A 6,199-nucleotide genomic window follows, 5' to 3' on the forward strand; every position below is an offset into this window, starting at 1 on the left:
CTACTCCTCATCTCACTTTAAATGATCTGGCTTGTCATTGTATGTAGGTGCTGGACTGCCAGGCCACTTGGATCATTAGACGTACACAGGATGTATGGTGTATCATCAACTGCCCTGGAAAAATGTATTTATGGCTGAGCCTCAGAGAAACATGAAGATAGTAAGGGGAAAGGAGAAATTAATGAAGAGCTGGCAACAGAGGAGAAAGCATGCAAAAATGAGTCCTTGATGTGTGGAGGTGTTATCTATCCAAACAAACAGCCAGAGAAGAAGGCAGGTATACATGACTCTCTCTATCTCTAGATACAGGACTCTTCTCTATCTCTAGATACATGACTCCCCTCTATCTCTAGATACAGGACTCTCTCTCTATCTCTAGATAAAGGACTGTATCTCTATCTCTAGATACAGGACTCTCTCTCTATCTCTAGATACAGGACTCTCTCTATCTCTAGATACAGGACTCTCTCATCTCAGATACAGGACTCTATCTATATCTCTAGATACAGGACTTATCTCTATCTCTAGATACAGGACTCTCTTCTATCTCTAGATACATGACTCCCTCTATCTCTAGATACAGGACTCTCTCCCTATCTCTAGATATAAGGACTCTAAGATACAGGACTCCCTCTATCTCTAGATACATGACTCTCTCCCTATCTCTAGATACAGGACTCTCTCTCTATCTCTAGATACATGACTCCCTCTATCTCTAGATACAGGAGTCTCTCCCTATCTCTAGATATTGGACTCTATCTCTAGATACAGGACTCCCTCATCTCTAGATACATGACTCTATCTCTATCTCTAGATACAGGACTCTATCTCTATCTCTAGATACAGAACTCTATCTCTATCTCTAGATACAGGACTCTCTCTCTATCTCTAGATACATGACTCCTCTATCTCACTCTATCTCTATCTCTAGATACAGGACTCTATCTCTATCTCTAGATACAGGACTCTATCTCTATCTCTAGATACAGGACTCTATCTGTAGATACAGGACTCTATCAATTCTTCAATCTGGAAAACATGTGTTTAAAAGTAAGTGAGGTAGTGAATATATGAAGTGAAAAACAGCAAAAATTAACAGTAAACATTACACATACAGAAGTTTCAAAACAATCTATCTATCTGTAGATACAGGACTCTCTCTCTATAGATACAGGACTCTCTATCTCTATCTGTAGATACAGGACTCTCTATCTCTAGATATAGGACTCTATCCCTAGATACAGGACTCTCTCTATCTGTAGATACAGGACTCTCCTATCTGTAGATACAGGACTCTCTATCTATCTGTAGATACAGGACTCTCTATCTCTAGATACAGGACTCTCTATCTGTAGATACAGGACTCTCTATCTGTAGATACAGGACTCTATCTGTAGATACAGGACTCTCTATCTGTAGATACAGGACTCTCTATCTGTAGATACAGGACTCTATCTGTAGATACAGGACTATCTGTAGATACAGACATCTGTAGATACAGACTCTCTATCTGTAGATACAGGACTCTCTCTATCTGTAGATACAGGACTCTCTATCTGTAGATACAGGACTCTCTCTATCTGTAGATACAGGACTCTATCTCTATCTGTAGATACAGGACTCTCTATCTGTAGATACAGGACTCTCTCTATCTGTAGATACAGGACTCTCTATCTGTAGATACAGGACTCTCTACAGGGACTCTCTATCTGTAGATACAGGACTTTCTCTATCTCTAGATACAGGACTCTATCTATCTGATACAGATCTGTAGACAGGACTCTCTCTATCTGTAGATACAGGACTCTATCTGTTGATACAGGACTCTCTATCTATCTCTAGTAGATACAGGACTCTATCTCTGTAGATACTCTATCTGATACAGGACTCTCTCTCTATCTCTAGATACAGGACTCTCTCTCTATCTCTAGATACAGGACTCCTCTATCTATACAGACTAGATACAGGACTCTATCTATATCTCTAGATACAGGACTCTATCTCTATCTCTAGATACAGGACTCTCTCTCTCTATCTCTCTATCTGTAGATACAGGACTCTCTCTATCTCTAGATACAGGACTCTCTCTATCTCTAGATACAGGACTCTCTATCTCTAGATACAGGACTCTCTATCTGCAGATACAGGACTCTATCTCTGTAGATACAGGACTCTCTATCTGTAGATACAGGACTCTCTATCTGTAGATCTCTCTATCTGTAGATACAGGACTCTCTCTCTGTCTAGATACAGGACTCTCTATCTCTAGATACAGGACTCTCTCCCTATCTCTAGATACATGACTCTCTATCTCTAGATACAGGACTCTCTCTCTATCTCTAGATACAGGACTCTCTATCTCTAGATACAGGACTCTATCTCTATCTCTAGATACAGACTCTATCTCTATCTCTAGATACAGGACTCTCTCTCTATCTCTAGATACATGACTCTCTCTCTATCTCTAGATACAGGACTTCTCCTATCTCTATCTTATATCTCTAGATACAGGACTCTATCTCTCTAGATACTCTATCTCTAGATACAGGACTCTCTCTCTATCTCTAGATACATGACTCCCTCTATCTCTAGATACAGGACTCTCTCCTATCTCTAGATATAGGACTCTATCTCTAGATACAGGACTATCTCTAGATACAGGACTCTCTCCTATCTCTAGATACAGGACTGACTCTCTCTCTATCTCTAGATACATGACTCCCTCTATCTCTAGATACAGGACTACTCTCTCTCTATCTCTAGATACAGGACTCTCTCCCTCATCTCTAGATACAGGACTCCCTCTATCTCTAGATACATGACTCTATCTCTATCTCTAGATACAGGACTCTCTCTATCTCTAGATACAGAACTCCTCTATCTCTAGATACAGGACTCTCTCCCTATCTCTAGATATAGGACTCCCTCTATCTCTAGATACAGGACTTCCTCTATCTCTAGATACAGGACTCTCTCTCTATCTGTAGATACAGGACTCTCTCTCTATCTGTAGATACAGGACTCTCTCTATCTCTAGTACTATCTATCTGTAGATACAGGACTCTCTATCTATCTGTAGATACAGGACTCTCTCTCTATCTGTAGATACAGGACTCTCTCTATCTCTAGATACAGGACTCTCTCTATCTCTAGATACATGACTTCTGTAGATGCAGGACCTCTATCTCTAGATACAGGACTCTCTATCTCTAGATACAGGACTCTCATATCAGATACAGACCCAATCTCTAGATACAGGACTCTATCTCTATCTCTAGATACAGGACTCTCTATCTGTAGATCTCTAGATACAGGACTCTCTATCTGTAGATACAGGACTCTATCTATCTGTAGATACAGGACTCTCTAGTAGATACAGGACTCTCTATCTCTAGATACAGGACTCTATCTGTAGATACAGGACTCTCTAGAGATACAGGACTCTATCTGTAGATACAGGACTCTCTCTATCTCTAGATACATGACTCTCTTCTATCTCTAGATACAGGACTCTCTCTCTATCTCTAGATAAGGACTCTATCTCTATCTCTATACAGGACTCTCTTCTATCTCTAGATACAGGACTCTCTCCCTATCTCTAGATACAGGACTCTCTCCCTATCTCTAGATACATGACTCTATCTATATCTCTAGATACAGGACTCTATCTCTATCTCTAGATATAGGACTCTCTCTATCTCTAGATACATGACTCCCTCTATCTCTAGATACAGGACTCTCTATCTCTAGATACAGAACTCTATCTCTAGATACAGGACTCCTCTCTATCTCTAGATACATGACTCTATCTCAGATACAGGACTCTATCTCTATCTCTAGATACATGACCAGGACTCTATCTCTATCTCTAGATACAGAACTCTATCTCTATCTGTAGATACAGGACTCTATCTGTAGATACAGTGACTCCTCAATCTCAATTCAATTCTATCTCTATCTCTAGATACAGGACTCTATTCTATCTGAGATACAGGACTCTAACATTCTCAAAGTACAGGACTGAGGTAGACAGGACTCTATAATTCAATTCAATTCAAGGGCTTTATTGGCATGAAAAACAGCAAACATTAAAGTAAACATTAGACAACATACAGAAGTTTCAAAAACAACTCTCTATCTGTAGATACAACTCTACACTATCTGTAGATACAGGACTCTATCTCTATCTGTAGATACAGGACTCTCTCTATCTGTAGATACAGGACTCTAACTCTATCTGTAGATACAGGACTCTATCTATCTGTAGATACAGGACTCTCTCTATCTCTAGATATAGGACTCTATCCCTAGATACAGGACTCTCTCTATCTGTAGATACAGGACTCTCTATCTATCTGTAGATACAGGACTCTCTATCTTATCTGTAGATACAGGACTCTCTATCTGTAGATACAGGACTCTCTCTATCTGTAGATACAGGACTCTCTATCTGTAGATACAGGACTCTCTATCTGTAGATACAGGACTCTCTCTATCTGTAGATACAGGACTCTCTATCTGTAGATACAGGACTCTCTCTATCTGTAGATACAGGACTCTACTCTATCTGTAGATACAGGACTCTCTCTATCTCTAGATACAGGACTCTCTCTATCTGTAGATACAGGACTCTCTATCTATCTGTAGATACAGGACTCTCTATCTATCTGTAGATACAGGACTCTCTATCTATCTGTAGATACAGGACTCTCTCTCTATCTGTAGATACAGTACTCTCTATCTATCTGTAGATACAGGACTCTCTATCTATCTGTAGATACAGGACTCTCTCTCTATCTGTAGATACAGGACTCTCTCTATCTGTAGATACAGGACTCTCTCTATCTCTAGATACAGGACTCTATCTGTAGATACAGGACTCTCTCTATCTCTAGATACAGGACTCTCTATCTCTAGATACAGGACTCTCTATCTGTAGATACAGGACTCTATCTCTATCTGTAGATACAGGACTCTCTATCTGTAGATACAGGACTCTCTATCTGTAGATACAGGACTCTCTATCTGTAGATACAGGACTCTCTCCTATCTGTATACAGGACTCTCTCTATCTGTAGATACAGGACTCTCTCTATCTGTAGATACAGGACTCTCTATCTGTAGATACACAGGACTCTCTATCTGTAGATACAGGACTCTCTCTATCTGTAGATACAGGACTCTCTCTGTCTGTAGATACAGGACTCTCTCTATCTGTAGATACAGGACTCTCTCTATCTGTAGATACAGGACTTCCTATCTCTCTCTCTAGATGGATTCTTGTCAAATCAAAAAGTCACTCCGAGTTGTGTATCAAATTGTCTCTCATTTATCAAAACCTCACATGTCCATCCTCCCTCTTCCCCCACCCACCACCCTCGTACCCACCTCCATCTCGTCCTCCATCCATCTTCCATTACCACCCCTCCCTCTTCTTCTTTCTTCCTCCTCTTCTTCCCTCTCCATCCTTCCCTTCCTTCTATTCTCTCATCCCCCTCTTCTCCCTCCACTTCCCTTCATCCTCCCTCCCTCCCCCCACCCTCCCTCCCCTCCCTCCCTCCCACTCCTGCCACACCTCTGTTACAAATCATCTAATGATAATTTCTGGGAGCAAATGTCTGTTTGCCACTTGCCATGTTAAGCACGTGGGTCTGATGGGACTGTTTCATAGTTCATATGTGATACCACCCATGACAGCAGAAATTCAGCTTAGCACAAACACCACAGGGGTATTGATAACAAGATGGCCACTTGTCATATAAATTTCTCAAAGCCAGCACAGAATGTTAATAGGAACATGTATTATTTTTTTGTTCTAAATATATCAGTCTTCCTCTTTGCTATCCATGGTATTATAATAATAATAATAATAATAATACCAATCAATCAATCTGAATGAGAATATCCATTCTAGGCATTCTAATTCCATTTTTGTCTCTCCTCTCTCTCTCTTTCACTCTCTCTCTCTCTCTCTCTCTCTCTCTCACTCCTCTCTCACTCTCTCTACTCTCTCTCTCTCGCTCTCTCTCTCTCTCTCTCTCTCTCGCTCTCTCTCTCTCTTCTCTCTCTCTCTCACTCTCTCTCTCTCTCTCTTACTCACGCTCTCTCTCTCTCTCTCTCTCTCTCTCTCTCTCTCTCACTCTCTCACTCTCTCTCCTCTCGCTCTCTCTCTCTCTCTCTCTCTCTCTCTCTCTCTCTC

This window comes from Oncorhynchus nerka, linkage group LG6, assembly GCF_034236695.1.
Source record: "Oncorhynchus nerka isolate Pitt River linkage group LG6, Oner_Uvic_2.0, whole genome shotgun sequence".
In the NCBI taxonomy this organism is placed as follows: domain Eukaryota; kingdom Metazoa; phylum Chordata; class Actinopteri; order Salmoniformes; family Salmonidae; genus Oncorhynchus; species Oncorhynchus nerka.